Genomic DNA, 12,537 nt, shown 5'->3' on the forward strand with positions numbered 1-12,537 from the left:
ATGTCTTCAGCGCACAGCAGAAAATAGAGGCTTTGCCCTGCCCTTTTTACCCCTCCCTTCACCAAATAAAAAGTCAGTCCTGCTATTAATTTGATCACTACATTAAACACAGTAAGCCCAATTATCCATTACATCAAAATGTATTCTGCCATCATGATATTAGACCTCTTATGGATCAGACTGGAGGCAAGTGAAGAGGGAATGTTTTGTTTTTTCCTATCTGTTGCTGTGTCTGCTTTGAAGATTGGCTTTGTAAGCTTCTCCCATTAACTAACAAAGAGATAGAAATCTTCCACATCCCTGTGTGCCTTCTCCAGATGTGGATTAAGTTCATTAATGGCAACAGTAATCTCCCAGATGGTCTGACAGGTGTTGATCTGTGCACCAGCACTAGTGCACATTCTCACTTTGATGATGTTAAATGAGTGAGAGCCCAGAGCGTGGGTTTGAAGCAGATTGTCTCCATGTACTGCACTTTGACTTGAACACGAAGGTCTCAGATGAATCACCAGAGGCTGCACCACCAGTGAATGCTCAACACTCTCCACAACTCAATGGTGGTAAAAGTCCACAACGCTCCACAACTCAATGGTGAGGGCAGGCAAGAGCTAACCTAAACCAACCACACACGCAGAACCCAGAGTGGGAACACAGCCCTCAGCATCAGGAATTTTCATTTGCAGACTCATGCTTATTCCTGATATAGACATAGCCAGCAATAATGATAAGAATCCACTCTAGCATTAAAATAATTAAAATTGACCTCTTGAACTCCCCCAGAAGGAAGACCCGTAAGAAGTAGGAATATCCATAAGGAAATTCGATCAAACAGAAGTCTACAACAGTCCCAAAAGACCTCACAGCACTCCTTTTCAGTCTTTTAGCAGTCTACAGGAGCCTCTACAACTGGTTGTGTGGTATTGGTGAACACCAGAAACTGAAGGTGTAAACCCAGGGTGATACACTAAGACCTGGACTACTCAAAAAAACATGGTCATCTGAACAACATTCATTTTGGTGTAACACGAGGGATCTATTGCCTGAGGCTGGGAAATGTGTGTAGGTTACCTGAGTGGTAGGCTAAAATAAAAAGATACTCAGAGTACTGAGGCATTTATGGATACAGATAGTTCAGCTTGGTAATAAGTAAGTAGAAGGAATACAAGTCTTGGCAGAGATAAAGATTTGTCCTGTCATGGCAGAAGAGAACCACGAAAGAAGTTTTAACATTAAAACCAGACACAGAAACAAAAGTTAAAAGGTTAGAGAACTGCAAAAACCTGCTCTGGAAAGCATGTGCGGTAAGAGTGATTAGGATTCACTTGATAGGCTTAGGGGAAATTCAGATACTTAACATACAGGTGTGGGTTTTTTTAGAGATGCCTCCTGGGAGAAAAAGTATAAGCCAGTAGAGACAGACCTTGCCAGGTAAAGGGTCAAGGATAATTTAGATGGACACACAGTGAGGAAAGCAAGCATGCAATACCTTATTTAATGGGATGATGTTTTTTTCCTGAGGTCTAAAAATGAGGAACACTATTATCTTGAAAATCCTTCATGTCTTGTCAGCACAATACAGACATCACTAAGTCTTACCTATAGCCTTGCTTACTCTGATTTCTAGTATAATTTTCTTCTGGCTCCTCCACAAAATTAAAATTTCTTCAAAATACATGGTTAGCATCCCTTCAGTGGCCTTGGTGGTACTGGTTGTCCAGTAAGTACCTTATTAATGAGCATTCTGAGGAAGGAGACACAGACTACCTGTTTACAAAAGTGACAGAGCCCTGTTTTTGCATTACTTATACACATACAGCTTCTAGCCAATAAAATCTTTAGGCTCGAATTTTTGCCTTGGCACCTTAATACCATCTCTCCTTAGGATCCTGAGAGCAGCAGCATGATGTAGTCCATACACCAACACATTTTGACTACTGAGTTTGGATGGAAGAATGATGTTGCTTGTTCCAGTAGGACTGGAAAGCAACTGTCAGCACTTAGAACTACAATGTGAGCTGCATGTGAGTTATTAGACTGCAGCTAGCTAAGCTTAATCCTGGCATCCAGGAACATTTCCTTGGATTTTACTGGACAGATACATTTGTGGACACAGCTGTACAAGCACTGAGAGAGAAAACTACAAGCCTACGTGCTTCAGAGCCTGCAGTCCAGTTAAAAACATATAGCATGCTAGCACAAGTGAAAGGGAGAGCTGCTGTGTGCAACTTGATCACTACATTGGGTCTAGCAGTTGCATAGACACCAAACTGCTCTACAAGTGCTGTAGTACAACATTTCTACACGTAGCATGGTTAGAGAGCCCACCTTGACAGGTGCTTCAGAATAAATAGTACTTCTAAGATTTCCTGTGCTGAATAGGAGTACATTGAGAAGATGGAAGCCATCACACACCACTTGGAAAAGGGTAATTAATAGCTTACCAAGATCCCCATATATACCACATAACAGTCTTCAATCCTTGTCAAACATAAAAATATATCAAAATTTGAAGCCTAGAAGATTTTCACTTAGTTTCCTACCTAAAGTAGCTGTAGGCTTTTGCTTTAAAATTACTCTTAATGCTAGAAGCTCACAGGTACCTTCTCTCAAATTCTGGTACCTCTCCCTTGCTACTCTTTTTAACCTTTCTTCTTTGAGTCTCACAGGTGCAAAGCTTTCAGTTGAATTAACTCTGCCTTATCCAGAAGTGGTGAGGAACTTGTTTCTCTGAAACAAGTCTTGTTAGGTATGAAGGACTAATGCTTAAAAAAATAAATTGCCTGAATTTCTGTTACTTTGAGAGTTTGGGGATTTGTTTGTTTGGTTTGTTTTTGCAGTCAAAATTCCACAGGCTTCTGAGTAAATGAGTTAACTCCAGGGGTATACACTGTTAAACACAGGATGTTTGCTTCCCACATTTATTACTAAATCTACAGTGATCTCCACAGAGCTTCCATTTAATTGGAGTTTTGCCACCAACTTAAATAGGTAGCTCAAGTCCAAGTTCATTAACAGTATGGAAAGGTTTACTCCAAGTGTAGGATGTAGTAGAAAGATTAAAAGCTGAGCAGTTGCCTTTACATGGTGAGCATGCCTGAGCTTGATGAGGTTATTTCCTGAACCTAAACTATAAACAAGGAACCGGGCAAAGTTGCAAACCTGCATATGGGATGCATCTGCTGGAAATTATGACAAAAACTAACAATCTTCACCTCACTGAAGTCAGTGAAACATTTTCCGTGTACTTGATTGGAGACAGGATTTTGCTGTAGGCACTTACATTTCAGTTTTGCAGGAATTAATGCACATCACACAGTAAATACCTCTGAAAAATGTTTTAGCTCCTCTCCTTCCCACTTCTTGTTTTTTCTCTAGGCTGAGTTTTAAATAGCTTTCCTAAACCTTTTCCATCTCCATTCCCCTTTTTAAATCAGAAATTGAATAGATATCCTGTCAGCGTTCTGCTTGAGCAACACCAATGGCATCACTTTTACACTGTATTAATCATTATGCACAATAATATGGTGTCTTCCATCAGAATTGCAAAGCAGTTAACATATATTCATTAAGTACTGCATCTCTGAGAGGCGTGTAAGTAATTAATTTTGTAAGCCAATGCCATTTAAAGGTGAGAGAAGGGTGGATTCTCATCACAGTGAATAGCATTTTACTCGTTTACAGTTATTTTCTTCCTGGGTCTCTAGACCTGAAGTCAGTTCCTTATGCAGCTTTTGTAATGGCATCAGTAACAAGCACATTTGTGAAACTGAAATTCAAGACATCTCTTGTATTCAAATTCATTATCAAATGTAATTGTGGTAAATGAAGTCAGTAGAGAAGACAGGGGAAGAATTTGAGACTTAAGCTCCAGCCCTGTGTTCACTTCATGAGAACAGGTGTTCCTAAACTTTTGGTGTCCTGTGTTTGCTTTTGTGCAGGTAGCAAAGATCTTCCTAGATGCCACAGGCTTCCTTTTTCCCAGGCTCATTTACTCTTTGCACCTGGAAATCATATTTAGGCATATTTTGAGGGCTTCATAAATTTGTCTGGGCTTTCCAGATGTGTGGTAGCTGGAGAGAGCAGACTCTTCTGAGCTGTTTGCTGCTTGCCTGAGAACTCTGGATGTGAGCACTGTGAGCACACACAGCAGTTACAGGACATGAAGCCCCTCACAGGAGCAGCTCTGTGTGAATGCTGTGCTGTCCAGCCGTGCGTATGAAGTGCAGCACATCAGAAACAGCAGACTTGATGTAGACGTGGCTGTGCAGTCAGGCCCACTCTTTCATGGGGAACTACACAGTTATTTGCATATGGATTATACATGTCCTGCTCCTGTGTGTTGCAGCTGCTGCATATATACACATATATATGTGTATATACACAGTTTTTTCTACCCATGAAATCCTCTGCTGACCTATGGGATTTCTACCATTCTAGTTTGCACCCTGATATACACACTCCTCCAAAGAACAGGATCCTTACTTGTTCTACTTCTCCTGTCAATTTCCCCTTCCCTTCTAATAACAAGTCCTTGCAATAAGACAGTTGTTCCATGAGACCCCCTCAGACAATTTCAGTTTGCACAGAAGAGAGACATGGCAGTCTTTTTTCTCTCCTCAGGAGTCTTTGGTCTTGGTGATTCTGCTGCTTACCGTGCCCTGGTTCTGACATGTGTTGGATCTCTCCATTAGGCACTTTGACCTGTTAGCCTGGAAGAAAAACAGCAGGAAGGTGGGTAGCTTTCTCTGGTGCAGTGAGGTAAATAGCTGACTAAATGACAGATATGAGGTAAAGAATCAGGTAATGAGGTAAAGAATGAGGTAAATTTGCCGATGATCCCGAGTTATGAGGTGTGGAGGGAAGTGATGACACTTGGCAGGCTTGAGAGGTAAGCCTGTGTGAACCTCATGAAGTCCAACAGGGCCAAGTGCAAGGTGTTGCAGATGGGTTGGGGCAGTCCCAGCACAAATAGGCCAGGCAGAAAATGGATTGAGAGCAGCTCTGGGGAGAAGGAGTTGGGGGTGTTGTTAGATGAGAAGCTTGACATGACCCAATGTGCACTTGCAGCCCAAAAATCCAACCGTGTCCTGGGCTGCATCCACAGCAGTGTGGCCAGCAGGGCCAGGGAGGGGATCCTGCCCCTCTGCTCTGTTCTCATTAGACCTTATGTAAAATGCTTTGTCCAACATAAGAAGGACATGGACCTGTTTGAACAAATTCAGAGGAGAGCTATAAAGATGCTCAAAGGGCTGGAGTACCTCTCCTGTGACAACAGGCTGAGAGAGTTAGGGATGTTCTGCCTAGAGAGGGAGACCTCTAGGAAGACCTTAGAGCAGCTTTCCTGTACCTAAAGGGGACCTTTAAACAGCTGGAGAGAGACTTTTTACAAGGGCCTGTGATGATAGCACAAAGGGGGATAGTTTTAACCTGAGAGTGGGTTTACATTAGATATTAGGAAGAAATTCTTTACTGTGAGGATGTTAAAGAATTGGAACAGGTTGTCCAGAGAGATGCCCCATTCCTGAAAGTATTCAAACCCAGATCAGGTGGGACTTGAGCATCCTGATCTTGTGGGTAGCATCCCTGGCCATGGCAGGGGGTTTGGAACTAGGTGATCTTTGAAGTCCCTTCCAACCCAAATGATTTCTGTCATTCTGTGATCAGGGGAGTACTGAGATGTGCAAGTGCAGCTGAGAGAATGGCAAAGAGATTGAGACCTGATCTCTCACTTTTGCAAGGGACTTGATAGATCAACTTAGCTGCCTGTGAAGTGGTAATTTGGTTTGTTTCTTTTACAGAACATAGGTTCTACATGGCCTTTTTTTTCTCTATTCCTTGGAAATATCATTCAGTCTGGGAAAATTTGGGTGGATTCAGTTTTCCGTCACACCGCCACATTAAGTAATATATTTAGAAGGGTTATCAAGGATTTTCTACATTACTTTCCGACAGGCATTTGTATGTAAACTTTCTTCCATCTGTTTCAGTGGCCTCACACCAGTTGGGTTGTTTTTCACTGCTATTCATATGTTGGAGGCTAAAACCATTGCTATAATCAAGTTCATAAACCTTTATGATTTTTAAACATGCTTATTCTGATTCAATGTTATCCTCAAAAGTACTTTGAATCCATTATCTTGCTCTGTTGAATTAGTTTTGAAATTTTACCTAAAGCTAAAAACACCTCCCATGTTTTGTTGAAACTGCTTTGAAATTAAACAGAAATTTGAGAAGCTTCTGTTGGCTGCCTCAGAGTGTCAAGCACATGAAATATTCCTCCCACCCCCCTGGAAAATTAAGAACTAAAGAAATAATTTCCCCCCACCTTTTTCCCTTATAGCTAGATTTAAACTGGTAGAACATAAAATCACAATATGATGAAATTCTGATTGTTCCCTCAGTATTGTTTGAGAAATGATGGAAGACTTCAGTGCATTAATAAAGCAGTTCAGACACCCGTCTGCCACAGTGGTGGAGCTCAGAAGATCAAAAGAACATTCTCATCTGCTTGACACACACACACACCCAGTGTTTGTTCATTAATGGCATAATTTTGGTGTAGGTTATAACTGTACACATTGTACAACAAAGCGTTGCCATGAAGTCCCTTGTCCCTAGGGAACAGAAGGAGCAGAAAAAGTGGTTGATTTAAGCATTCTCAGCAGCTGAGAACATCCCTAACACCGACATGTTTTACTGTGAACTGAGAAAGGGTGGGAAGAATAACTGCTCACCATCATCTTCATTTGATGGTGTTGTTCAGAATAAATCCCCCACTGGTAGAATAATCCCTGATAAGAGGCATTCTAGCTTTCAGAAGTCATGCTCTCAAAGCATGCACAGTGGGGAGATGTTGTAGTATCACTGCTCCATAAAATATGCATGAATTGGTGTGGGGTTGCCCATCTGTTTTGGTGACAGAAAGTAAAGGTCTAGATCTGTGTGTCTTAAACCAAATATGAGTCATTTTATGTTCTGAAGTAAAAGAGAGTTTGTCCTTCCCTGACAGAGACAAGATCCATTGTGTTTTTCCTGATACTCATTCCATAGGGTCTCTAAAGACCCAGACTTAACTGAAAAGCAAAAAGCCCATGGCAAGGAGTGGAGGGGTTGGAACTAAACAACCTTTAAGGTCCTTTCCAACACAGACTGTTCCATCATTCTATGATTTGCTTACTGCTTTTGCAATTTTAGAAAATAAATTTTGTCACCTCTAGTTTAGGGAAATCCCAGTTGTAATGAGGTTAACTGGGTGGATTGCATATCCCACTCACTCCTTGCATGGTAGCATTGACTTAGTGGCAGAGCCCCAGAAACGAGTCTGGCCCTTTGTCTCCATGAAAGTGAAAGTGTGCTAGGCAGGCATTTCAGCATGCAGGGTAACATGCCTTTGGATCACACACAGCTAATCCTCTTTGTACTTTGCTGACTGTAACCTGCTTAGTCTTACATGAAATGTATTCGTCGTCTTTTCCTGAGCCTGATCCAAAGCCTGTTGAAGTCAGTGGAAAGAGTCCAGATATTTTTTCAGTAGTTTTGGAACTGACTCTATATGAACAGCTGGTCTAGCACTGAGTCTTGTAGTTGAAAGACAAGGAAAATAAGCAGCAACAAACCACATTGGACTCCGTGCTGTATTAAATATATAAATGAAAGTAACGTGAAACTTGTAAAACCAGACTGGACAAAACACTCTGAAACATGCTGCAGGGAACAGTCTAGTGCTAGCAGGGGAATAAGTTAGCTATTTAATGATTTCTTTTCCATAGCTTTTACTTTTCCACATATTCTGTAATGTAACAGGACTTTTTTCTCCTTGGGCAAATAGCTGTCAGACAGCAGCACTGGAATGAGAACATATGTAGTGTTTGCTTTTATCTTACATTACAAAAGAAGTATGAATACCTTCTGTTATTCCAAGTATAAAATTACAAATATCAAATCATTTGGTGCTTTAAATCCTGTGCCAGAAAAGTAATCCAGTAAAAATAGCTATGTCCTGTCAAAGCTGAGCAGTTAGTATTGTTATTACAGTTTCTTGCATGGCTCCAACAGTGTAAGATGGCAAAAATAAGTGTAAGAGACCAGCAAGAAACTTGCCTGGAATCACCCAGAGCATAGAACGACAGGAGGATGGAAATGAGCTAAACCTAATGACCCAAAGTGAGAATCTGCCTGGTCTGATTTGCAGTTGGTTTGTACTTTAAAAATGCTGTTAAACAAAAGCTGGTTAAAATCTTAGGGGCTGATTATTGCCCAGAGATCCCAAAGAGTTAAATTAAAGAGTAATTTGTGCTGGGTTCTGGGTGAGTATGTGGTTGATCCTCTGTCCTAAGAAGTGTACCATTTAAAAAGTAGAAGAATATTTATCTGGAAAGGTTGAAGAATTTTATCATCTCCACATTACAGGTGGGAATGCAAAGCAGGGGTGAAGGAGTTTTGGCTGGGTTAAACAGTCAGAGTCTGAGTTGTCTGTGGCAGTGAACCCCTAAGTCCTGTCAAGTGCTTTGCCAACAAGGCCATCCATACCTAACTATGGTGTGGATGTGAAGTTGTGAATGAATGTATGTGGTGAAGTTTCCTGTGGACCTGAAGTCAAATAGGAGATACAAGAACAGGTCATAGCAGAGCTGTGGGTTTTCATATGTTAATTTCTCTCAAAAGATTGTGAAGAGCCAGACATGCTTTATACAGCTTTTGTTGTCCATTCCATTGTTGTCCATACTTTTGTTGTCCATTCCACAAAAGCCAAGACAGAAGAAAATTTAAATAGTAGATTATGTCTGCTAGGGGGCAGAAGAATCACTGCATTTAGTGCTCTTTTCAGGTCTTCAGAGCTACAGTGAAACCTGGACAGAGACAGCTTGATTTGCTAAATTGGGAACATACTGCTTCAGTCAGTATGGATATTAGGAAGCTAATTAAAGGAGATAGCAGCTGACAAGTGAATCTTCAATCCCTGTCAAATCCCTTAAGTTTATGACAAGTGTGAAGTAGTTCATATAGAAAAGAAATTTTTACTCCTGAGTTCACATGTTTCCAGATGAGATGTGTTTATTTTCATGGTAATAATCAGAACACATTTTACTTAATGTTTTTAGGATGAATTTTGTCTGCTTTATAAGTCTCTCCCCAAATCCCAGCTCTCTTCTCCTACTTCTTGACAACCATGGGAGTCATATTAGTTGTCCACACTGGTATTTTAAGTAAGTGGCATGAAGGGTGTGTCAGGCTGCATAGTATGCTGCTGAACAGCAGACCAGATCCTGGTGCTTAGAGGCTGCACTTGTGCTGAAAGGTCAGAAACACCAAGGACATGTAGTGCACCAAAACTTGCCTGTCCTGAGATAGTGAGGAACAGTCACACGTGTTGATTTACAGAAAAAACTTTGTTTGGTTCTTTTTTTTTTCTTTGCAAACCACATGCTCTTGCTGAATGTAAATATCTCATGCTGCGATGATTAAATCCATTTTAGGTACGTTTCCATTAATCTGTGAAAAGACTGTGCCAAAACCCAGAATGAAAGATAAATTGTGAGCTTTTTTTTAATTTCTGAAAAAAATCAGTAGTAGGTTGTCAGTTAGTACATCAAAGGATGCATCTAGTGTACCTCGGTATGCTGTAACGTGAGCTATTTGTTCAAAAGTTAGCTCTAGTTAACTGACATGACTATTCATTCTAAAATAAGCACTCAGGCAGTGTTTGCTCCCAGGCAAATACTTGTTCTGCTACAGTTCCTTCTCAGCTCAGCTGCCTCTGATCCCCTTTGCAAGTGCCGAAGTTGTTAGCCTTTGTAGTCATGAGAGTTAATTACCACTCATTTTGTTCACTTTCCTGCATGGCCAAAAGCTTTTATGTCTTTTACATGATTTGGGAGTGGAAAGACTGGCCTGCATTAAGGGACTGTTTCTTATGCAATATGTGATTAATAGTTGCCAAGAAGTGGTCTGCCACGTGTGTGCTGGCAGGTTGGTGGCTGTGCAACTGCACTGCTCATTGCATGGCTGGGCTGGGTAAGCATGGTGCATCTGATGGTGCAGATAGGCAGGAGTTAGAGGTTAGGTAAACTGGGACACCTGGGCTGTGGTGGCTAGATGTGGCATTTGGGGACAGATGGGATGGATCTGCTGGGGTTGGAGCCTGGACATGTGGAGAGAACACCTAGGAGCTATGACATGGGGCAGTCAGTGAGGAGCAGAGGAAGAAGTTAATAGCAGGCTAAAGCAATTCATGTAGCAGTCAGCTGTGCTCAGTGTGGCCCTTTGGTATTGGACTGGACTCCCTTAGTTATGGGAGTGTTTGTGTAGTTGGAGAGGAGCATGTATTATTGTTTAGCTTTCATATCAGTCCAAGAAAACTAGGTTTATCTCCCAGCTCAAAAGCATTGTCCCCGCAGAAATGGATATTCAAACACAGTGCTCTTTAGAGATTGTGGCCTGTAGTAGCAGGAAACTCAGAAGAGACTGCATACTTTTAGTATCTCTAAGCTCTGGAGCTTTTCCCTTGAATTATGTTTTTCCTTTTCAACTAAATAAACCATAGCAAAAAGCCTTTCACTGTGTGCTAAGATATTCTCAAGTGCTCTTGTTTCCAAGGGTGACTTTAGTGGGGGCAGCAATGCAGTCTCAGAACAGAGCTCTTACGTGTCCCAGTTACAGAATTACTTCCTGTGCTGCTGACAGCTTGATTTGTGAAAGAAAAAGAATAGCAAAACAAAACTCAACCCACAGCCTGTGCAAGAGAGAAAAACACAGACTTGCTGTGCTTTAGGGAAAGTGTCAGACACAAACATTTCAAAGGGGGAAAGTCTCTAGTCTTCATATGTATGATTAAAATCCTTTTACAAGAGTAAGTCACATAACTGTAACTATTTTTAAGGTTTAAAAGTTTCCTGATTTATACCTATGGGATAAGTCTGTGCAGCTAGCTGGAGGCCAATTTTAACCTTGGACCATTGAAATCTGTTGACCTGTGGTTTGGTACAGAGCTGGCCATTGTTGTTTTTTTCCTGCTTTGAAATAAGGGATATCTGGGAAACCTCTAGTACTGCCACCCCCCAAACCAAAAAAATCCACATCTGACCATGTGCTAGACCTGCTTTACTTAGCTGCCAAGTGTTGCAAAGTAGCCAGATACTGAAAATGCTGCTAATCAAGCAGATAGCAGACTTAGACACTCATCATTATGTGTTTATACTGAATCTGGTAGATACTAAGAGGATTTAAAGTGCATGTATAATTCCAAGGCTGTTTAGTTCTGGTTTAAGACTAAGCAGTAGTTGTAAAAAAAGAAGACTGAACTGAAGTGTTCTGCAGTTGAGCAAGCAATTTTATTTCTAAAGCAAAATCTCATGCACTACAGGGCTCATGATTCAGAAATCAGGTACAGTGCTGGAGGAAGCTGTGTCTTGATTTGCAGCTTATAAAACCAGGATTTTGCTAATAAATGCATTCTTCAGAATTACAGACCAGCAGATTCTTAAATGTGGAGGTCATGGCTTTGTCTTGAACAGCAGCCTCCTATGATTACTGTGTACTGTATTTTTATGATAGGTGAGACAGCTTCTTCCTGGCTACTTAGTTATGTCACTATTAAATGGAGGAAAGGAATTGGGATGACCTAGTCTGGAAGGGGTAAAGCAAACAGCAAAGCACTGCCATTGGTGAAACAAACTCGCTTTAAGCACATTCTCTAGTTAGTCTGAGTCATCAATCATCAATCATCATTTGTTCTCTTCTTCCTCCTCTGTCTTTCCTTGAGCTGTATTATAAAGCAGAGCTGTGGCTGGAATCAGGGGTGCACTATCTGGGAGTGGTCCTGAGAGAAGAAAGGGATGGGGGCTGTGGGTAGGAACTGAGCCAAGGCACGGAGAGACAAGCAGAGCCTCGTTTGAGTCAAGTGCTGCCTCTTAAAATAGCTCTGGAAGGACATATCCAACCATGGATACCATGCAAGCCATGCATTAGTCCAGTGACTTCCTTGGTGCCTGTTCCCTGCACTGCCTGTTCTACCTCTCAAGCCTGGAGTTGCCTCTGTTGCTTCCTCCTGGTGCAGGCTTTGGTCCCAGACTGTGTATTCCTCTCCCTATCATTGCCCCATCCTCAGACATTCACAGTTGCTCACAGTGCACAATGTTTCCTGAAGTCAGCCAAATACACAGTTTTGAGGATGCACTTCTAGCATGTGCTGAGCTCAGAAATCTGCCTTCACCAACTTAATTCCCTTATAAAACATGTCAGAAATGTTTTTTTCTCTTAGCATGTCTGTATACACATACGTGTATGTTCACCTGTGTATCTGTGTATATCCCATTATTAACAATGAGCATCAAGTGTAGACATCAGGGATGAAATGGACTGTAAAATTTCCATGCCATCTGCCCAAACAGCACACTGGCTGCAAAAAAATGCTCAGATGTTTATAAAAGCTAGACTGAATGATGATGATGAGGATGATGATGATGTCTCTATGTGGGGGGTGAGGATGATGTCTCTCAACTGGCAAACTTTTCTGAAACTCAGAAATGTTTGTTCTGT

Source organism: Melospiza melodia, chromosome 1 (assembly GCF_035770615.1).
Source record: "Melospiza melodia melodia isolate bMelMel2 chromosome 1, bMelMel2.pri, whole genome shotgun sequence".
In the NCBI taxonomy this organism is placed as follows: Eukaryota; Metazoa; Chordata; class Aves; order Passeriformes; family Passerellidae; genus Melospiza; species Melospiza melodia.